This window comes from Vulpes vulpes, unplaced genomic scaffold (genome assembly GCF_048418805.1).
Source record: "Vulpes vulpes isolate BD-2025 unplaced genomic scaffold, VulVul3 u000000660, whole genome shotgun sequence".
Taxonomy (NCBI): Eukaryota; Metazoa; Chordata; class Mammalia; order Carnivora; family Canidae; genus Vulpes; species Vulpes vulpes.
Genome location: NW_027325789.1, coordinates 140,570 through 164,385, shown reverse-complemented (window position 1 = coordinate 164,385; position 23,816 = coordinate 140,570). Strand labels below are relative to the sequence as shown.

Below are 23,816 nucleotides of genomic sequence, written 5' to 3'. Positions count from 1 at the left end.
TCATTTATTTATTCATGACAAACACAGAGAGAGAGAGAGAGAGGCAGAGACACAGGCAGAGGGAGAAGCAGGCTCCATGCAGGGAGCCTGACGTGGGACTCAATCCCAGGCCTCCAGGATCACACCCCAGGCTGAAAGGGGCGCTAAACCGCTGGGCCACTGGGGCCGGGTTAGTATTCTTAATTGAATGATGATCTGTGAGATTTCCATTGTGACTATTCCTAGGTTGTTCATGACTCCTCAGAGATTATCTTTAAATCACTTAAACAGCTAAGAGATAACAAATTTTAGACCAGGTGAGATATACATTTATAAAGTAGCCATTTTTTTTAAAGTAGCCATTTTATTTAAGAAGTATTTCATAACTGGGGGGCAGCCCGGGTGGCTCAGTGGTTTAGCGCCGCCTTTGGCCCAGGGTGTGATCCTGGGGACCCAGGATCGAGTCCTGCATTGGGCTCCCTGCGTGGAGCCTGCTTCTCCCTCTGCCTGTGTCTCTGACTTTCTCTCTCTTTCTGTGTCTCTCATGAGTAAATAAATAAAATCTTAAAAAAAAAAAAAAAGTATTTCACAACAAGAAATTCTAAGAGAACACTAAATATATAGTTTCGTTTTGTTATCAAAAACTCAAAAACCGGGACACCTGGGTGGCTCAGTGGTTAAGTATCTGCCTTCGGCTCAGGGAGTGATCCTGGAGTTCTGGGATCGAGTCCCACGTGGGGCTCCCTGCATAGAGCCTGCTTCTCCCTCTGCCTATGTCTCTGCCTCTCTCTAGTAGAGCCAGAGTTCTAAGAACCAGGCTCATCTCCTCATCTCTGCATTTTTTTCTTTCAGTTTCTAGTTTAAAATTTTTAATGGTTACACTTAAAAGAATGTTGCATAGATTAGTGGAATGTGATGTACTTTTATATTCTTTTAAGGATGCATTTTTAATAGGAAATAAAAGTATCAGCAGGGAACTGACAGCTGTTTTGAATTACAATAGGTTATATTAGAAAAAGCCCACATGGACTTAATAAGATTCTCCTAAGCAAAACTCTAGCACGTAATCTCCATGTGCAGTAATACCCTGGAATTTTATAGAAAAATGCCATTTTAAAAGATATCTTCAGGTAACTACACTTACCATGGTGAACATTGGGTAATGTACAGAATTGTCAACTCACTATGTTGTACACCTGAATTAATATATATGTCATTAAATTTTTCATTTAATATAAATAAAAATGTTTTCTGACTTGACTTTTTAGGTGATGCTTGGTTAGGGGAAGTACCTTTTTTTTTTTTAAGATTTTATTTATTTATTCATGAGAGACACAGGCAGAGGGAGAAGCAGGCTCCACACAGGGAGCCTGACACAGGACTCAATCCCGGGTCTCCAGGATCACGCCCTGGGCTGAAGGCGGCGCTAAACCGCTGAGCCACCAGGGCTGCCTGGGAAGTACCATTTTTTAAAAAAAATATTTTATTTATCTGAGAAAGAGCAGAGCCACAGAGAGAACTTGCATGTCTGAACATGAGCTGTGGGGGGGAGGGCAGCAGGAAAGGGAGAAGCAGACTCCTTGCTGAGCAGGGAGCCTGACGCTGGAATTGATTCCAGGACCCTAGATTCATGACCCATGCCGAAGGCAGAGGTTCAACTGACTGAGCCACCCAGGCACTCCCAAAATAACTATTTTTAATAGATGATCATGTTAGCTACTAACTACAGGTCCACACTCTTTTATTTATAATTTGAATTTCCAAAAGTTCTGAAAATCATTTTTTAGGGAGACTCTTGATGGCAAACACTGATACGACCTGGATTCATTTGGCAGTGAAACCTGATCTAAACTAACATAGAAGGCAGCCCCGGTGGCGCAGCGGTTTAGCACCTCCTGCAGCCTGGGGTGTGATCCTGGAGACCCGGGATCGAGTCCCACATCAGGCTTCCAGCATGGGGCCTGCTTCTCCCTCTGCCTCTCTCTCACTCTCTCTGAATGAATAAATAAATAAATCTTTTTAAAAAAAATAAAATTAACATAGATTAGTTTAAATATTTAATATACTTTACTGCGAAATATTAATTTGTTTGATTATGGGGTACTATGCTAAAACTAACTGGGGGTGTTTACATACTATACAGTAAATAATTCACAGACCTCATTACTTTCTTAAGAAAGAAGAAGAAAGGTCTGAATTAAAGAACATATCCAGCTCTAGAGATTTCTGCCTGATAAGAGATTATGACCCTGTATTCTGAATAATACATTTAAACTGGTAATGGACATTCAATATATTTGTTAATGGTGGAACTAAGATCGAAAGATAGTATAGTATGTAACACTCAGTAGTTTAATTGTTGATAAAGTTTAATTAACCAGAATGTAGGGAGAATATGTAAAACGTAGAATAAACTCACTGATTACCTCATTGGTTTAACTGTAAGTAAAACATATATTATTTAAAATTAGATGCTGGGGCACCTGGGTGGCTCAGTGGTTGAGTGTCTGCCTTTGGCTTAGGTCGTGATCCTGGGATCAAGTCCCACTTTGGGCTCCCCGTGGGGAACCTGCTTTTCCCTTTGCCTATGTCCCTGCCTCTGTGTGTGTCTCTCATGAATAAATAAATAAAATCTTTAAAAATAAATAAAATCAGATGCTGGAGTGGTGTGTGTGTGTGTGTGTGTGTGTGTATACACACAAAATAGAATACTACTCTGCCATCAAAGAATGAAATCTTGCCATTTGCAATAATGTAGATGGAACTAGAGGGTATTATGGTTATTATGCTAAGTGAAATAAGTCGATCAGAGAAAGATAATTATGGGATCTTACTCATGTGTGGAATTTAAGAAGGAAAACAGAAGATCATAAGGAAAGAGGAAAAAATAAAACAAAATCAGAGAAGGAGACAAACCATAAGAGACTCTTAATCATAGGAAATAAACCAAGGGTTGCTGGAGGATAGAGGAGTGGGGAGACGGAGTAACTGTGTGATGGACATTAAGGAGGGCACATGATTTAATGAGTACTGGATATTATATAAGACTGATGAATCACTGACCTCTACCTTTGAAACTAATAATATATGTTAATTAATTGAATTCAAATAAATTTTTTAAAAGATAAAGGAATAAAATAAAATTAGATGCTGGAGTAGACAGGAGAAGGAAGTTACTAGATAATTTCATTATTGCTCCTAGTAGAGAGCCAGTGGATAGTAGACAAAAAAGAGGGAATTTGGGGTATTGTATGGAAGTGTTAGTAAAGGTGACTTTTATATGCTCATCTGGTCCCAAGATTATTTTTTTTTAAGATTTTATTTATTCATGACAGAGAGAGAGAGGCAGAGACACAGGCAGAGGGAGAGAAGCAGGCTCCATGCAGGGAGCCTGATGTGGGACTCAGTCTTGGTTCTCCAGGATCACACCCCAGGCTGAAGGCAGCGCCAAACCACTGGGCCACCGGGGCTGCCTCTGGTCCCAAGATTATGGGCAGAGGAATATTAGGGTCATCAAGAGTAATTTGAAGGTTGCAAGGACCTTTTTTTTTTAGAGTGTTTTCAAGTCTGACCTAGGACTCTTACATTTGTGGGTGGAAAAAAGTATTAATGAAGTTACCTATGGAGCAGGGCGTTAGAGTAGACAGGGAGAGCATCTAGTATTCACGAGTGACACAGAAAGAAAGGCAGAGACACAGAGGGAGAAGCAGGTTCCCTACCGGGAGCCTGATGAGGGACTCAGTCCCAGGACCCCAGGATCCCAGGATCAGGACCTAAGCCAAATGTATTTAATTAGCCAAAGGCAGATGCTCAACCATTGAGCTACTCAGGCACCCCTGTGGTTTTGACTTTAAACCCAACTAAATATTTTACAGAATTATGTAATAGTTAAATTAAAAATGAAATCCCTGAAAATCAAAAGTAACATAAAACTTATCAAATGTTCTTCTAGTTAGTGATATAATCACACAGACTAAACTACTCAAAAAAAAAAAAAAAAGAATAAACTACTCAAGTGACTCACATGCATTTGTAGGTAATTGTAGGATATCTTGAGTTGGATAGTATCCTAAGGGTAGAAAGAATTGCAAAAAATAAACATAAAATTATTTTATCATATTGTTGATGGTAGATAGTACTGAAATTTTAATTCTCAGCTGATTAGTCAATGAACAGTTGTGTAGGCAACTTTGACATGTAAAAAAGGAGAAACAGAAGAAAGATTGATGAGATTAAGTAAAAGTCTTATAAATCTGATTTTGAGTTAGAAGCATCAATATAAACTCCTATATGTGTTTGGATCTATGTATGTGCTTATATAGATATATGTGTATAAAATTACCTGCCTCGTTCCCACCTCCCAGCCCCCTCCCCAGCGCCCTCCTCCCCTCCCAGCTCCCTCCCCAGCCCCCTCTGCAGCCCCCTCCCAGCCTCCTTCCCACCTCCCCGCCCCCTCCCCACCCCCTCCCAGCCCCCTCCCCGCCCCCTCCCCACCCCCTCCCAGCCCCCACCCGCACCCTCTCGGGCGTTGCCCGGGCGCCCGCAGGGAGGCCCCGCCCCCCACGCTAGCCCCGCCCCGGTTGTCAGGACGGGGAGGCCTCGCCCCCCGGCCGACCCGGGGCCTCCCAGCTCTAACCCTGTACCCTCGCGGGGCTGTCACTCGAGCCACCACACGTCCCGCGGACTGCAGCCTCAACCCAGGAGGGAGAGCACGACATCGCGGCGGCCAAGGCCGAGAACCTCACTCTGGTGGTGCACGGACCCGGAGACCTGCGCCTGGAGAACTATCCTATCCCAGAACCAGGCCCAAATGAAGTACTGCTGAAGATGCATTCCGTCGGAATCTGTGGCTCAGATGTCCACTACTGGCAGCATGGTCGAATTGGGGATTTTATTGTGAAAAAGCCAATGGTGCTGGGGCATGAAGCTTCAGGAACAGTTGTAAAAGTGGGATCACTGGTAAAGCACCTAAAATCAGGGGATCGTGTTGCCATCGAGCCTGTTGCTCTGCGAGAAATGGATGAATTCTGCAAGATTGGCCGGTACAATCTGTCACCATCTATCTTCTTTTGTGCCACACCCCCTGATGATGATGATGATGTCACCTATGAAGAAGGGGCCCTGATTGAGCCACTGTCTGTGGGGATCCATGCCTGTCGGCGAGCTGGAATCACCCTGGGGAACAAGGTCTTAGTGTGTGGAGCTGGGCCGATTGGACTGGTCACTCTGATTGTGGCCAAGGCAATGGGTGCAGGTCAAGTGCTGGTGACTGATCTGTCTGCCTCTTGGTTGTCTAAAGCCAAGGAAGTTGGGGCTGATACCGTCCTCCAGATCTCCAAGGAGAGCCCTAAGGAAATAGCCAGTAAAGTGGAAGATATGCTGGGGTGCAAGCCAGAGGCGACCATCGAGTGCACAGGGGTGGAGTCCGCCATCCAGTCAGGCATCTATGCTACTCGTGCTGGGGGGACCCTGGTGCTCGTAGGGCTGGGCTCCGAGATGACCACGGTGCCCCTAATACACGCAAGCACCCAGGAGGTGGATATCAAGGGCGTGTTTCGATATTGCAACACGTGGCCGATGGCAATTTCAATGCTTGCGTCCAAGGCTGTGAATGTAAAGCCCTTAGTTACTCATAGGTTTCCTCTGGAGAAAGCTCTGGAGGCCTTTGAAACAGCCAGAAAGGGAACGGGGTTGAAAGTCATGCTCAAGTGCGACCCCAATGACCAGAATCCCTAATATTAATTGGGCTCTGCCCTCATCCTCCCACCCCCACACCGAGCCAGTATCTCAGGGCAGGTGGGCTTTGATGCAGAAGTTTCTTTTGAGAAGCAGAAATAATTAAAATAATTCATTATAAGCAGAGAGCCTTACACAGAGGAATTGGTGTGCCTTAAAAACACAAGTAGGGAGAGTTTGGGGGAATTTGCAGCCAGAGTGACCTACTTACTCATCCAGAGCAAAGTTCAGCAAATGGAGCCAGGTTAGGCAGGTGCTGGGAACTCCCCTTCTTCCTGGAGTGCCTAAATCAGGAAAGAAATCTGCCCCCTTGGGTTCCTGGTTCCACTGTGACTGGCCAGGTGGGGGGTGGGAGCTAAATTATGAAGAGATAACTTTATCCAGACTTGACTGGCACAGAAATTGATTTTCACGAAAACCTCAGTTTGTGACATGAAGGGTTGTCAGCCATTTTTAGAGCACAGTGTTTCTAGATATAAGTGCTGTTTAGTTTGATGATAAAAGGAGACTTTAAGGGACTGACCTTCTTGGGTCTAGGATAAGTTTTAAGTCAATTTAAAAAAACCCACGAACTGAAATCCCACATGAGGGCCAACCAGCTTGTGCATTCTCCAAAGGTAGAAATAGGGAAGTTCTCAGTACAGCTTGAAGATTGCCTCTTCTTCAACTCCTGAGAACTGTGTGTAACCTAAACTGCCTTCCCAACACCCCCCTCCCCCCACCAACCCTTCTGCAGATTCAGAGGCAGTCACCTGGGGGGGGGGTTCCTTTGTCGCTAGGCAACCAGGAGGCTCCTTCCTCAGGGCAGCAGTCAAGGGGAGTCCTCCTGGGAGACCTGCCCAGGAGGGTTTGGCCAGTGTACCTGTACTCCCCCTCCAGCCCCAGGCTTAACATTCCCTTCACCCTCCCTGACGGTGATGATAGGCAATTCCATTTATTTCTGATCATTATAAACAGAAATCCCTCCTCCTAACCTGTTAACACTCTTGTTATCTTTTCTCTTGGAATGATCTCTTCAATTGTATTTTAATCATGGAGCTTTCCTGTGTAAACACGATTTGGGTCCAAATCACTTTATGCCCATTTGTGACTTTGAGATTATTAGTCAAGAATGAGGATATTGCAGCTGTGACATAACTTGGGTTGCAGCCTTTTAATCCTTGCCTTCAGCTGGGAGTGGAGGGTGAGTTTGAAGAGGCTCTGGCTTTCTTGTGACTGGGGAGAGCTGTGACCAATGCTTGGAATTCCTCAAACTGCTTTGGGTAATAAATTGTCCTTGTGGTGCCTGAAAATAAATAAATAAATAAATAAAAAATAAAATTACCTGTCTCTATGTACTAAAAAGGCACTTAGCTCCCCTAGCACTCAGATTGTGGTTTCTAAATACCATTTCCCACTGAAAGAAATTAGAGCTTCTTTAAAGAGATGGTTGAGGGGCGCCTCAACTCAATTGGTTAAGCATCTGCCTTGAGCTCAGGTCATGTCATGATCTCAAGGTCCTGGGATCAAGCCCTGCCTCAGGTTCCCTGCTCGGCAAGGAGCTTGCTTGTCCCTGTCCCTCTGCTCCTCCCCCCAGCTCATGCTCGCTCTCTCAAATAAATAAGTAAAATCTTCTTTTTTTTTTTTTTTTAAGAGTTTTATTTATTTATTCATGAGAGACACAGAGAAAGAGAGGCAGAGACACAGGCAGAGGGAGAAGCAGGCTCCCCTCAGGGAGCCCGATACAGGACTCAATTCCTGAACCTTAGGCCCCGAGGGAACCTCGGCCCTGAGCCGAAAGCAAAGCTTAATAACTTAGCCATCTAAGCATCCCAATAAGTAAAATATTTTTTAAAAATAAAGAGATGGTTGATTCCAGGTCTAAAGCAAGAAAATAAAAGATATGTCTGGAATGAGATGTAACCCCAGAAAGCAAAGCTACAAGAGACCAGTAGGATGTGTCATAAGGTCCCAGAAAGCAATTTGAATAAGTTTCCAGTGTCCAAATATGGGATAATTTGAGCCTCAATAAGGGTAACTGCAAAGGATTGAAACCCATCAAATACATTTAAATCCATAAATCTCCTTTAATCTTGCTGATGATCTTTAGAAAATACTGGGAAGTTCATTGCTTTGAAAATTAGTAAATAAAGGTAAGGAATCATTGATTATTCTGCTTCTTCTACACAAAGTATGTATCAGAAAACTGAATAGTTGATGAATTTCTCTTTCAGAAGTTTTCCAGCTAATGAACAAAGAAGGGATGATAGAATATCACCATGTTGCAACTCCTCATTAATTAATGACCCTAGTTGGTGATCATTGGTAATTGTTAATATCACAGACTGAGAAGTAGACATTTTATACCTATTGTTGGAATTACACACCACCACCTGTGGAGTAGTCTTGGGAAAAATAAGCTTTAAGAAGTATAAAAATGATCCTGAATCTGATCAAGTCACTAGTTCTATCAATTACAGTAAATACAGATCCAGAGGAACATACTAAACTACATCATGGTGATGCATTTGGCAAAATCCACACTTGGAAACTCTAGATAATCTGATTTTTTTCAAGAACAACAACAACAAAGTGGCAAGAGGGGGAAAAAGAATGAGTGAGTGAAGGAACCTATTTAAGAAACATAGTCATGCAGTCACAATGTATAGACCTTATTTGGATCCTGCGTCAAACTAAGAAGAAATAACCTAGTTGGAGAAATGTGAACACTGAGTGGGAAGTTCATATTATGGAATTACTGTTCATTAGTTTAGATGTAATAATGGTACTATAGTTGTCCTTGTATCTTTTCTCTTAGAGATGTATAAAGATATATTTACAAGTGGAATAATATATGCTATCTGGAATTTGTTTCAAATAATCCAGAAGGATTGCATAGAGAATGAGTTGGGATAAGTGATACAAGACTTCCACAGATTGGTAATTATTGAAACTTGGTGATGGATGGAGATTGTTTTACTATTCTCTTCTACTTGTATAATTTTTTTCTTTAGTACAGAAATTGCAAAAGTATTTTCTGCAAAGGAGAAAAAAACAATAGGAAGGAGTGAAAATAGAAGCATAGACACTAGGGAGGGTTGATGTTTATGAAGTATAATCCACAATCCAAAAACTTTTAGTGTTCACCAACACTGCAGAACACTGAAATTAATTTAAGATTGTCCCTTAACCTTCACTGAGTGATAAAGTAGAAACTTTAACAATTTAAGACTTGAGTAGCAAGAATTGTGTGCAGTAGATACAGAGAAGCTTAAAGAAGACATGGCTGTTCTCCTTGGAAAGGTTGATACGGGACTGAAGACTTGAGATGCTTTCTTTTTTTTTTTTTTTTTTAAATTTTTTATTTATTTATGATAGTCACAGAGAGAGAGAGAGAGGCAGAGACACAGGCGGAGGGAGAAGCAGGCTCCATGCACCGGGAGCCCGATGTGGGATTCGATCCTGGGTCTCCAGGATCGCGCCCTGGGCCAAAGGCAGGCGCCAAACCGCTGCGCCACCCAGGGATCCCTTGAGATGCTTTCTTATTGAGACAAAAACAGTAGGTTAGAGATCAGAATGCCTAGGATCTAGTTTTGGCTTTGTCATTTTACAATATATTTTACTTTGGATAAGTCACTTCACCTTTCTGCCTTCCCTGCCTCATTCATCAGTCAGAGAATGAAGCCTATCCTGTAATGTGAGAATAAAATGAATTGCTGTGTGAAAAGCACTTTGTAAACTGTATGGTCCTCTTATAAAATACTCCCACTATAGTTATTAAAAGAATATAAGGAAAGGCAAGACATTGTTTTTCTGTTTCAATGGAGATTTTTCAACTTTTTAAAAATTATGGTTAAAAATACATATAAATTAAGAATATATATATATATGTATTATCTAAGTAACATATTTACCATTTTAACTAGCTTTAAGTGTATTGTTCTGTGGCTTTAAGTATATTCACATTGTTGTGCCAACATCACCACCATCAATCTCCAGAACTTTTTTTCTTTCCCAAATTAAACTAACCATTAAATACTAACTCCTCAGCCGCTGGTGACCACCATTCTACCTTCTGTCTCTATGATTTTGAGTACTCTGAGTACCTCATATAAAATAGGATCAGGGATCCCTGGGTGGCTCAGCAGTTTAGCACCTGCCTTCGGCCCAGGACAGGATCCCGGGGTCCTGGGATCAAGTCTCACATCGGGCTCCCTGCATGGAGCCTGCTTCTCCCTCTGCCTGTGTCTTTGCCCACCCCCCTCGAATAAATAAATAAAAATTTTAAAAATAAATAAATAAAATAGGATCATACAATTTGTTCTTCGTTGACTGGCTTATTTTACTTAACATAATGTCAAGGTTTATGCATATTGTAGCATGTATCAGAATTTCCTCCCTTTTAAAGGCTGAATAATATTCCATTGTATGTTATGTATCATTTTGTTCATCCGATTATTTGTCAGTGGACAGTTAATTTGGCTCCACCTTTTGGCTATTGTGAATGTTGCTGTGAAGATGGGTATACAAATAGCTGTTTGAGTCCCTGTTTTCATTTGTGTTTTCATTTTTTTAATAGGCAGAAGTGGAATTGCTAGATCATATGGTAATTCTGTGTTTAATTTTTTGAGGAATAAGTATGGGTTTTTAAAATAATTGTGTATTTTGAAACATCCCAAGAATGTCATATTTAAGGCTGTGTATATATCCTGTGACTCAGGGGAAATGTTGGGGGGTTTTCCCTCCCAAATACTAGTACAGTTTTTAAATCACACTCTTCTATGAGGCTTAGATTATATCCAGTGGATCTGAAAGACAGTTTTTGGATTGAAAAGCTTGAAGAATAATTACAAACACGTCTTTTATTTTTAAAAAACTGATTTCATTCAGCAGTTTTCAACTCAATACTTCATATTTGTCAGGCATTGTTCTATGTGCTGAGAATTTAATGTTGACTAAATGAAATCCTGGCTTTCCTGGAGCTTAGTATGAGGCTGTTAGCAAAAAATAAGTATATAGTTTCAAGTGATGCAAAGTGATGTAGAGAAAAATAAACAGAAGAAAGGGGATAGAGAATGATGGGCTAAGATGGCATGTTATTTTTTAAACGATGATTAGGGAAAGTATCTTTGAGGGCATGACATTTGAGCAAAGATCTGAATAAAATGAAGACATGAGGGGATCGATCCCTGGGTGGCTCAGCAGTTTGGTGCCTGCCTTTGGCCCAGGACGTGATTCTGGAGATCTGGGATTGAGTCCCACATTGGGCTCCCTGCATGGAGCCTGCTTTTCCCTCTGCCTGTGTCTCTGCCTCTCTCTCTCTCTCTCTCTCTCTCTGTGTGTTTCTCATGAATAAGTAAATTAAAAAAAAAAAATGAGGACATGAACCATTTGAGGACTTTGTAGGAAAGTTTTCTAGGCATAGGGAATAGCAGGCCCTGAGGTAGGGGCAGGAAATGTAAAAAGACGAATCGGAAGTCAAATGAAGACCTGTGTATCTCAACCAGTACCCAGTACTCATCTAAAGAAATGGGTAGGTTTAAGATATCTCATTAGAAAGAAAGGTAAGGGAAAACTTAAGATGGAAAAATGTTAGGGAAATTTATTTGTATATTCTGTTAATGATTCTAGAAAATATATATATTCATTTGTGAAGGGAAAGATGCTGGCAAAATATTACTGCTGACAAGACATTCATTCCAATAATGATTACCACATGGAAGACCTATCCTCTTCCTCTAAGGTATAATTTTCTTGGCACAGTGAACCCAAAAGGTATTATCTTTGTTCAGAGAAGGCAGAAATGAGACTGATAAAGAGAATGTGTTTCAAGAAGTGATGTCTAAAAAATCTTAGTTAATAAAATGTTTTAATATCCAATATATCAGGCAGCCCCGGTGGCACAGCAGTTTAGCGCTGCCTGCAGCCCAGGGTGTGATCCTGGAGACCCTGGATCGAGTCCCACGTCAGGCTCCCTGCATGGTGCCTGCTTCTTCTAAGGCCTGTATCTCTGCCCATCTTTCTCTCTCTCTATGTCTATGAATAAATGAATAAATTCTTTTTAAAAAATATCCAATATATCTTAGTGATAGCATATATGACTATTACACAGATAGTATTAGGAGAACACATGGACTCAGACATGCTAAGGATTGGAAGAGAACTTCAGTATCACCATTGTTTCACCAGGCACTATGCAATAATGCTGTTATGCCCAAAATGGCTTTAGGCCTCAAAAAATGAACAGTATCAGGGCACCTGGCTGACTCAGTTGGTAGAGCATGTGACTCTTGATCATGGGGATATGAGTAGAAACCCCACATTGGGCGTAGAGTTTAAAAAAAACCTGTCACTTCTTAGATGCTCTATCTTTGTAAACATTGATAGGACCTTTATAAATCATATCCCTAGTCAGAAATAAATGAATTTTGGAGTGCCTGGGTGGCTCAGTCAGTTTAGCATCCGACTCTTGATTTTGGCTTGGGCCATGATCTCAGGGTCATGAGATAGAGTGCTGTATCAGGCTCTGCATTCAGTGTGGAGTCTGCTTGAGATTCTCTCCTTCTCCCTTTGCCCCTCTCCCTTACACATTCTCTTTCTCTCTCAAATCTTTTTTTAAAAAGGGAGTAAATGAATTCCAATCTCCAAAGAATGCCATATTGTTAGTATGTATTTGAGTGTTACCTCTAGAGTTGAAAATATTAGTATTAGGAAGCTCTTGTTTCCAGACTTCTTTTACATCTGCTCTGTTTGCAATACTTCTTCCTTGGTATGTCTCTCTGGAACCCCAAACCTGTTATCCTTATTACTCCCAATTCACCCATAAATTACATGTCCTGTGTTTCTTCTTCATTTATAGCATTGCTAACCACCCGGTCATGCAAGGTAGAGACATGATCATTCCCTTCTTCCTTTTCATTTATTCCCTCACCAGTTGTGTGCTATGTTTTATAATAAAGATTATCTTAATTTTTTAGTATAGATATCTTAAGCAAATGCGAAATAGTGTTTTAACATGCAGAAACTGGACGTAGAATATATGTTTCAGTTTTATATATCTGGACTGCAGTATCCCTGTGTTTCTGTTACAGCAAGCGGGTGGCACAGGATGAGCCATGGGGTTGAGGAAAGAGATAGGAAAAATTTTTATCACAGTTCCAAGAAAGTCTCTACTAATCATTATGAGAGTAAGAGTTTTGTCTAACTTTCTACTTCTCGTTTTACCTAAGAGGCGTTTTTTGTGTCTCTGCTAAAGGTCCTTCATAACTGACATTTCTCAAAACTTGTTCCTCATCAAACCCACTTCTTCTACTGCCACCTCCATACAAGATTCCTTCTATAGACTTCAGAAGATATTTAGGAGGAACACTCTTCATTCGTCATGCCAACAGTTTCTGTAAGGTTCAGAATAGAGAGGCCTTTATTAAGGCTAATGTCCCATTATAGATAGCTTGCTATCCCTTTTGAAACTGAAAATTTAAAATAATAGGGTTTTCTTCTATATATTTCTTCTATATATAGAAATATCTATATTTCTTCTATATATTCTTCTATATATTTCTATAAACTGAAAATTTAAAATAATAGGGTTTTCTTCTATATATTTGTACTCTCTTAGTCTGAGCCGTGTGAGGAAAAATAAAATTTTAGTACAGAATTATCTCTAACTTATAAACTGTTATTATCTTCCAATTTATAACAACTTGAATAATTTGTGGGACCATTCACGTGACTATTCCCTTGATGATCTAGTACTTTAGAATTTGATGCCCTTAAGAAAACTGCCTTGGATGAGGATACCTTTGAGTATTTGGCCTCACGTTTCTGTTTTGTTCTGTATTCTGCTTTTCTCCATGTGGAGCCGAAGTCCCATAGCTTACTGTCGGGCTCACTCAGCATGTTTTCCTATCTCTCCAGCCCTACTGGTGGAGCCCACAGAAACTCATCAACAAGAAATACATCTTGTATTTTTTGTTTGTTTAAAATTTTCATAAGTTGGTTTTCAGAAAATGTGAGATGTTGGCTTTGAATGGAATTTATGAGAAATTCTGTGTTTTTCTTTAAATTCAGTTGCTTCAAATATATTGTCTGGTTTCAGCTCTATTTCTCTCTGTACTTCCTTTATAAACTCAAATCTAGATTCAGATTTTTTTTTTAAGATTTTATTTATTTATTCATGAGAGACACACACACACACACAGAGGCAGAGACACAGGCAGAGGAGAAGCAGGCTCCATGCAGGGAGCCTGATGTGGGACTCAGTCCTGGGTCTCCAGGATCATGCCCTGGGCCGAAGGTAGCGCTAAACTGCTGAGCCACCCAGACTGCTTTTTAATACACCATTAAGCCAACAGTAAAAACAGTTGTCCCTGATTAAAATAGTGATTTTATTTATTCACCCAAATATTGTATACTTAGCTCAAAACTAGTCTCCCTGTCGTGAACACAAAAGTACCAAATTGCACCATTATCTTATAATACAGTTGATTGGGCAGTTCTGTAATCTGTCTTAGAGGGCCTCGTAATCATTTCCACCTTTGGGTTACAGGCCCTTGTTCCTAGCTGTTGGAGAAAAATTTTCCCATTCCTTTGAGAGGTACATCAGTTTGGGGATATAGCTACTAGGAGAAGGCAGCAAAGGCTTGGGTGTCAAGGATGGCTGGGGCCACACAGCTCCTGCTCTGGTTGCTGTGGATGTCACTACTCTGGCTCAGGCTGCCCCATCAGGTCTCAGTCACCACTGCCAGAGGCACAGACAAGGGGGATAAGCAAAAGCCCAGGAGCTGAGGGTCAGACTTCCAAACCTTTTCAGCCCTATTACCCATTTTTCCACCAATTACTTCAGGAGGCTTTTATTCTGAGGTTTTAGGTCTAGATGAAGCATTTTGTTTGTTTTTTTAAGATTTTATTTATTCATGAGAGACACAGAGAGAGGCAGAGACATAAGCAGAGGGAGAAGTAGGCTCCATGCAGGGAGTCTGATGTGGGATTCGATCCCAGGACTCCAGGATCACACCCTGGGCCAAAGGCAGGCGCTAAACCGCTAAGCCACTCAGGGATCCCTAGATGAAGCATTTTGAATGTGAGCCCTGAAGTAAAGGATACAGAATAAGAGGCTTATTCACATCTTCACTCTGCAGCCACATGGGTCCTTTATCCACCTCTTTCTAGGAATTGGCCTCAGCTTTTTTTTTTTTTTTTTTTAATATTTATTTATGATAGTCACAGAGAGAGAAAGAGAGAGAGGCAGGGACATAGGCAGAGGGAGAAGCAGGCTCCATGCACCGGGAGCCCGATGTGGGATTCGATCCCGGGTCTCCAGGATCGCGCCCTGGGCCAAAGGCAGGCGCCAAACCGCTGCGCCACCCAGGGATCCCTGGCCTCAGCTTTAAATGTCTAGACACTGAGTATTTCAGGATACCTCAACATCTCTAAGATGTATCTCATTCAGGCCAGGTCAGACCTGGCACAAGACCAGGCCAGGCCCGTCATGAAAACCCTTATGATGGGCTACTTCTGCTTTCCACTGTCAGTCCATATTATCTTATTTAATTCTTAACGTGAAGCACGTGATAGTGTCCTCATTTTAGGGATTAGGAAGGCTAGGTCCTTATTTACACTTTCCTGGACTATAGCAAGAATCCTCTAATAAGTCTTCCTGCGAGTATCTTCTGCCTTCAGACCATCTAGTAGTCTTTTAATACAAATACTAAGTGTGCTTCTTTCCTACTATTTTTTTGCTTTATTCCAGTAGTTCCCCCATTGTGTTCTGAATAAAGACTCAACACTTCAGTGTGGAATTTGAAGCTTTTTTGATCCAACTCCTACCCATGTACTTTTAACATATATATTCCTTAAGGCCTTAGACACATTATTTATCAATGTTAGTGATAATAGCTAACATTTATTTGTCAAATGTAACATCTTTGTGTTCTTTGGTAGATGGTAAAAAAGATAAAGCTGCTGAGCACATACCGTTGGGAAGCATACAGTTCAGTGGAAATGTAATTATGCTGCAGTATTAGCCAGATAATTGAGGTGTGGGGCTGGGGTGGGACACTGACTGGGACTGGAGTTACTCCCGCTTATTCATCCTTTTTTTTTTTTTTTTTTATCTACATTGAATGCCCTTTCCTTTTTTACTTGGTGCACTCCTGTTAATTCTTGAAGGTCTGGCTCTAAACTAGGAAGCCAAAATAGTAGCCTTTCTTTTAATTTCATGAGAAATCCTTCTACTCGGTATATAACCGCTGCTATATTCCCAGGCCTATCAAAGTGCCTTGCACACGTCAGGTGCTCAGAATTGGATGGGTGGATGAATGGTTGATCAGGCATAAACAAGTGTTGTCCTGCCATCAAAGAACATGCAGTCTAATGTAAATATTCAGAAAGGCACTTTTGCTCTGATTTTATAAGCTACCCTTTCAGTTAAGTCATTTTTTGCTTTATATTAGAGATCCTTTTAATTGCCAAAGGTAATACTGTCAGGTGTGTACTCACTTCCCATTTCTGGAATGGAACTATATTTGTCTGCTCTGGAAATTTTTCCTTCAAACATTTGGGGGGAAATTTTTGCAAAGATAACATTGTTCATAGATAAACAGCCTGAATGTCAAGCCCATTTCTGGAACTTATCAGTTCTGTGACATTGAGGAAGTAACTAAGCCTTCCATGCCTCATTTTCCTAACCTCCCAGTTTTTCCTTATGCAAGGGGGAGATAATAATAGACCCACACCTCACATGAATGAAGAAATTAAAGGATTAATGCAGGCACACTGCTTAAGAATGGTTGGCTTATAGTAGTTAATAGTTACGATAATTGTAATCATACATATATTTAGTCAGATTTTTATTTCTATAAGAAGCTAATAACAGACATTTAAATTCTAGCAATAAACTTTACACATCAAATTTAAGGATTTAAATGTAAGCCAAAACAATTTTGATACTTCTGGGATCTGAGTGATACAGGTTTGGGGGCTCAGTATACTATTACTTTTGGTATATTTTTGAAAACTTGTATGATATTTAAAATCAGAAATGTGTAAATAAATACAAATAATATTTTCTTTATTTTATTTTATTTCTTTTTTTTTTTAAGATTTTATTTATTTATTCATGATAGACATAGAAAGAGAGAGGCAGAGATACAGGCAGAGGGAGAAGCAGGCTCCATGCTGGGAGCCCAATGTGGGACTCGATCCCGGGACTCCAGGATCGCACCCTGGGCCAAAACCAGGCGCTAAACCACTGAGCCACCCAGGGATCCCCACAAATATTTTCTAAATATAAAAGTTAGTTAAAGTATACTACATTATTTCTGGCAAATATAATTTTATGAAATATTGTTTATTTCATTTGACATTGAAATATTTTTTCCTTTTTTTAATTTAAATTGAATATGCAAGCATATAGTGTAACATCCAGTGCTCATGACATCATGTGCTCTCCTAATGCCTTGTTACCCAGTTACCCCATCCCCCCACCCACCTCCCCTTCAGCAAACCTCCGTTTGTTTCCCAGAATCAGGAGTCTCTCATAGTTTGTCTTCCTCTCTAATTTTTCCTCACTCAGTTTCCCTTCCTTCCCTTATGGTCCCTTTCACCTTTCACTATTTCTTATAATCCACATATGAGTGAAACCATATGATAATTGTCTTTCTCCAATTGACGTATCTCACTCAGCATAACTCTCCAGTTCCATCCACGTTGATATGAATGGTAAGTATTCATCCTTTCTGATGGCTGAGTAACATTCCATTGTGTGTGTGTGTGTGTGTGTGTATCTTTTTTATCCATTCATCTGTCTAAGGACATCTCGGCTCCTCCACAGTTGGCTATTGTAGACATTGCTGCCATGAACATTGGAGTGTGAATGTCCTGTCGTTTCACTACATCTATATCTTTGGCTTAAATACCCCAAATAGTCCAGTTGCTGGGTTGTAGGATAGCTCTATTTGTGACTTCTTGAGGAACCCCCACACTGTTTTCCAGAGTGGCTGCACCAGTTTGCATTCCCAATAGTGTAAGAGGGTTCCCCTTTCTCCACATGTTCGCCATTTGTTGTTTCCTGTCTTGTTAAATTTAGCTATTCTCACTGTGTGGTATTGCATTGTGGTTTTGATTTGTATTTTCCTGGTGACAAGTGATGTGGAGCATTTTCTCATGTGCCTACTGGCCATGACCTAGGAATATTTGTGTATATTTTATTAATGGTTGATACAGTGAAACAGTCCTGAAATGAAAAGATTTTTCCTATCTAAATTTTTTTCAAATGAATTCTCTGATGCTTGAAGAGAAATATAGTAATAATTAATCTGTTTTACTTTATCTGGAAAAGGAATTTCCTTAGATAAGTCAGTTTTGAACCTTAACCATAAACTTCAAAAGTGAATGTTTTTTGATGACAATAGTTTTTTGATGGCAATGTTTATAATTCTTTTTTAAATTGTAGACTGTATTATATATATATGTATAAAATTTACCATCCTATTTTAACTGTACAGTTCAGTGGTATCACGTATATTTGTATTGTATAACTGTCACCACTATCCATCTCCAGAGCTCTTTTATCTTTCCCAGCTGAAACTCTACCCATTAAACACTGACTCCCCACACTCTCCCTCCTTCCAGCCCCTGACAGCTATCATTCTGCTTATGTCTCTTTGATTTTGATTACTGTCTCTTTTTTTTAAGATTTTATTTATTTATTCATAAGAGACACAGAGACAAAGAGAGGCAGAGACACACAGGCAGATGGAGAAGCAGGCTCCACGTAGGGAGCCCGAAGGATCACACCCCGGACTGAAGGCGGCGCTAAACCGCCGAGCCACCAGGGCTGCCCTCTGAGTGTCTTATATAAAGGGAATCATAGAATATTAGTTATTTTGTAACTGTCTTACTTCACTTCTCATAATGTCCTCAAGGTTCTTCTGTGTTGAAGCCTAGATCAGAATTTCCTTTAATTTAAGGCTGAATAATACTCCATTTTACGTACATACTACACTTTGCTTATTCATCTGCTGAATAATATTCCATATATATACACCCCATTGTGCTTATTCATCCATTTGTTGTTGGACTTTTGGGTTGCTTCCACATTTTAGCATAATGCTACTATGAACATGGGTGGACATGTCCCCTGCTTTCATTTCTTTTGAGTATATAGCCAGAAGTGAAACTGCTATATCATATGGTAAATCCAATTTAATTTTTTGAGGAATCTGCAAACTGTTTTTCACAGTGGCCATTTCTATAACATGCGTTTGTTCTCACGAAGTATACACAAAAGTTCCAGTTTCTCCTTGCCAACACTTGTCTCCTGTTTTATTGATAATATCAATAAAATATCACTCCTAATAGGAGTGAGGTGATATCTCATTGTGGTTTAATGATTTGCATTTCCCTAATAATTAGTGATATGTTTTCATGTGCTTATTTGGTGATCCATGTATCTTCTTTGGAGAAATATCTATTTAAGACCCTTTCCCATTTTTTAATGGGTTTGTTTTGGGTTTTTTTTGGGGGGGGGGGTATTGAGTTGTAGGAATTCTCTATGCATTCTGGATATTAATCTCTTATCAAATATATAGCATGCAAATATTTTCTCTCATTCTGTGAGGTTATAGTTCACTTTCAAAAACAAGGTTGACCAAAAGAAAATTGAAGGCCCTTTCCAGCTCCATAACTCTGGCATCTCTGCCTTAATAAATATGTTTAATGAAACATAGTTTTGCTTTTGTTTAATAAATTGCTGCTATAAACACTTATTTTATGTTATTGGAATGACTGAGGTTTGTGGTGCTGGGTGGAGATCCTCTGCCTCTATATTAGATGGCCCCAGAGGACACATATAAGCCTAGTTCATGGCTTTCTGAACTCCCTTCCAATCTGGTCTTACCTTTTGAAGAGATCTTCAAACAGCAAGGGTCTATTGCTGACTCTGCTTCTCACTTAACTGTTCACAGTTGCCTTTTGTTTTGTTCTTAAAATGTATCCAAGGATAGAATCAAAGATTTACAAAGTAATCCTGGCTCTTTCACTTAGTATCTCTGAGACCTTGGGCAAGTCACTAACTTCTCAGCCTCATCAGTAAAAGTTACTGGGAGATGTTAGTAAATGTGAAGCTCTAAGAACAGAGTCTGGCATGTATTAAAACCTCAATAAGGGGATCCCTGGGTGGCTCAGTAGTTTAGCACCTACCTTTGGCCCAGGGAGTAATCCTGGAGTCCCGGGGTCAAGTCCCACATGGGGCTCCCTGCATGGAGCCTGCTTCTCCCTCTGCCTGTGTCTCTGCCTCTCTCTCTTTGTCTGTCTCTCATGAATAAATAAAAAATACATTTTTTTAAAAGAATAAAACTTCAATAAATATGAGTTGTTATATTGGGTAAAACATGCTTGGGGAATGAGGTGGACATAAAAAGTCTTACACTTCTATCTTAGGTTTTAGGAATTTTTTTCTTTTTAAACTTTGCCTTATTTCTAGCTCTGGAAGTGTGAGACTTGTCTGTAGGGGTGTCCATTCAAACACTTGGCCCCACTAGACCCAGACTATACATGTTCTGGCATCTTGTCTGATTTGTACCCCCTTTTCACTCCTGGTGTGATGGTATGTTATATGATCACCTTAGATTTGACAGGACTGAAGGATTACCATAGGTTTGCATTTCTCTCTCATTATGAATTGTTTTTTATATTCATATGTGCCCCACATTCCTATCTTTCTATTAACCATAGTTAATAATCAGTCTAGGAAGAAAACGTGTTTAAATTTTTTTTTTAATTTTTTTATTTACTTAATAGTCACAGAGAGAGGGAGAGAGAGAGAGGCAGAGACATAGGCAGAGGGAGAAGCAGGCTCCATGCACCGGGAGCCCGACGTGGGATTCGATCCTGGGTCTCCAGGATCGCGCCCTGGACCAAAGGCAGGCGCTAAACCGCTGCGCCACCCAGGGATCCCAGAAGACGTGTTTAAAACACAAAATCCAATTGCCTCCCCACCCCCTATACACTAACATTTAATATAAAAATTACTCCCTTCCCCATCCTCATTTTCCAAACCAGTAAGTCATACAACTTCATTGAATTTTAGGAACTCTATGTCAGCTTTTTATTTTACAGATGCTGAGACCCATACATCTCAGTTTTAGGATTCACAGAAGTTAAATGTGACTTATCTCATGTACGTGATACATTAGTGACAAGATTACACTATCCCAGGACGCTTGATGTCGATTGTTCTCTCTACTGAGTAAAACAATAAAAAGTGTTTTTATGGCAAAGATTAAGGTTTTCCAAAGTGTATCATATAAGCACATTCCTTTAATGCTCTGTGGGGCAAAGGGGCTCCCTTAGATGATGCCAAATACTTCCTCTTGTAGGTTCACAATACACCTTAGCACTTTAAAGATGCTAAAACATTCTGGAGTAAAGAGACCTATCAGTTTTTGTTTAATCCTGCATTTTCCAGGGATCCCTGGGTGGCGCAGTGGTTTAGCGCCTGCCTTTGGCCCGGGGCGCGATCCTGGAGACCCGGGATCGAATCCCAAGTCAGGCTCCCGGTGCATGGAGCCTGCTTCTCCCTCTGCCTATGTCTCTGCCTCTCTCTCTCTCACTGTGTGCCTATCGTAAATAAATAAAAATTAAAAAAAAAATCCTGCATTTTCCGGACCTTGGGTAAACTTTGGAAATGTTGGTCTAAGGGTTTTTTGAAAGGCAGAGAGGTTGATTTTTTTTTTTTTCTAAAAATATTTCCATGGGATTGTTAATTCTGTTGCCTTTGGTATCATTTCTTCCCCAACCCCTCATTTGGGGGGGAATCTGCTATAATCACTGAAACTTGTTTTAAGCCAGTTAGATCATTTGATTGAGATTGGTCATATTAACAGAGGGATCTCTCGTAGAATGGTGATTCTAAATCACCATTTATCAGCTTTCTAGGGCCATTTGCATCCTGAGCCCTCTCTTTTCCTTTCTTTCCCTGCCATATCATCCAAAGATTGGATTTCATCCTGATTTATATAAGAAACCGACGTTGCTTGCCTAGAATGAAAACATCCTTGGAGAGATTTAGCTGTGACTTATTTCTAGCATCTAAAGGCAGTGGGTTAGATTAAGAACTAAATAGCTTAATGCTATGTTCCATATGGTATAGGGGTTTGGTTACTTAATAAGTAAAATTGTTCCCTGAGAATTTTGAGAAATACGGTTTTAGTAGTATAACTGTACAGTCAGGATTACTTCCAGGATTTGAAACTAGGGACACAAAGTGGATTTAAGAGTTATATCTAATCCTAAGAAATCTCTCCCACTAAGTCTTTCCAAGACGGATGTTTATTTTAATATAAGAGCTCCAGTAGGAAATATGCATGTTGTCCATCAGTTCATCTTGAAGGGAATTCCCAATGACTAGGAGCTGCTAGGAAGAGACTCTGTCCCAAAGTCCCCAGAACATTTTTGTTTCAAGTCACCTCGCCAGAGTGAGACCCCAGCTGTCCCTGTGGTGCTAATAACAATGGCAGTTAGCCAAACATCCTTATCTCAGCTCGTGACTTCCCTAATGCTTGTTATATGGTCTTATGTCTCCAGTGGGGTTGATGAAGTTTTGTATGGTTGCTTTAGAATTTATAATTATACTTATAAAATTGAGCTTTTTTTTAAAAAAGAAGAAAGCAAAAAGAAAAAAGGTGTTTTTGACGTGGTTTAAATTTCAAACAGACCAGGGTAACCATTTTGTGTCCCTATAAACCTTGCAGAATTCTCAGATGAAAATAATTCTAGATATATGTGCATACTTTGTCACAGTGTGACAAAGTGAGAGTAGGAACTCTGTCCATTACTGTAGACACTGATTATTCTTAATCTGGAAGCGTGGGGCCATATTTGTCTTTTTCAGCCACATATTTTGTGTGATGTTAGTGAGTTTACTCTGTAGTCTTTAAAAATTAAAAAGCAAACCACCTGGTTGGCTCAGTTGGTTAAGTGTCCTACTCGATTTCAGTTCAGGCCATGATCTGAGTTGGGAGATGGAGCCCAAAGTCAGGCTCCACACTCAGTGCGGAATCTGTTGAAGATTCTTTCTCCTTCCCCCTGTTTGCACCCCCCCACCCAAAAGAATTAAAAAGCAAACAAAATAAATATGTAACTTTAAGAAGGAGTAAAGAAGGAAATGAAAAGAGACCTACCATAGGAGGGACACTTTACCAGCACTTTTTACCCAGGTTCAAAGCTCATCTTTTTAATCCTTTTTTCTCTCATTTTAGTAAAAGGTTTTTATTTTACATAATTTTTTGTTCTGCATTTTTCTTAATCTCTTAAAATATTTTCTTAATATATTTTCTTAATCTCAAATAGATTTGAGAAAGAATTCTCTGTGCTGTTTTTGTTTTAACTACAAATTTTCAGTGATAACAGGATTTGACTTGTAAATGAAGCCACAAACTTGGCTTCCAGGACCCTAGTTTCTTCTAAAGAACTACTAAACGTACCTGATAGAACCTTAAAACTTTTAAGAAGCTCAATTTGAAAACTAAGATTTATTAGACTTACTGTTTAAGTTTGAACTGAAATTAACACAGGCATATTTAATTTCTGTTTTATAAGAATTGACAATATTAACTATAATGATAAATTTTTTTTAAGTTGACAGTGTTCAAAATTACCCCAAAAAGCAGCTTTTTTTTTTTTACATTTCTAATATATTTTTTTAATTTTTTATTTATGATAGATAGTCACAGAGAGAGAGAGAGAGAGGCAGAGACACAGGCAGAGGGAGAGGCAGGCTCCATGCACCGGGAGCCCGATGTGGGATTCGATCCCGGGTCTCCAGGATCGTGCCCTGGGCCAAAGGCAGGCGCCAAACCGCTGCACCACCCAGGGATCCCCATTTCTAATATTTAAGAATAGAAAACTGTATTTACTTACACTAAGCATCAGACTTTAAAAAAAACTGACTTTGGTGGAAGAACTAATTTTGACAATTTAATGTTTACAAAAATAATACATTAAACTCTTTGGGTTCCTCGCTGGTTATTTCTTATAGAATGCACTGTCACATCTCTGTCTACTCATAGCCTTTCTGACTTCAGTAGCAGGCACCCAGAGTAAAAAGTTGAATGACATGC

At 40.0% G+C, this 23,816-nt stretch overlaps 1 protein-coding gene and 1 pseudogene across 2 annotated transcripts in view; both read left to right on the top strand.

Moving 5' to 3' along the window:
* BTBD7 (BTB domain containing 7) overlaps positions 1-23,816 on the top strand; it is an 89,204-nt gene that overhangs the window by 9,199 nt on the left and 56,189 nt on the right. The gene's annotated exons all lie outside the window — the stretch shown is intronic.
* Positions 4,590-6,997, top strand: LOC112913375 (sorbitol dehydrogenase pseudogene; annotated as a pseudogene).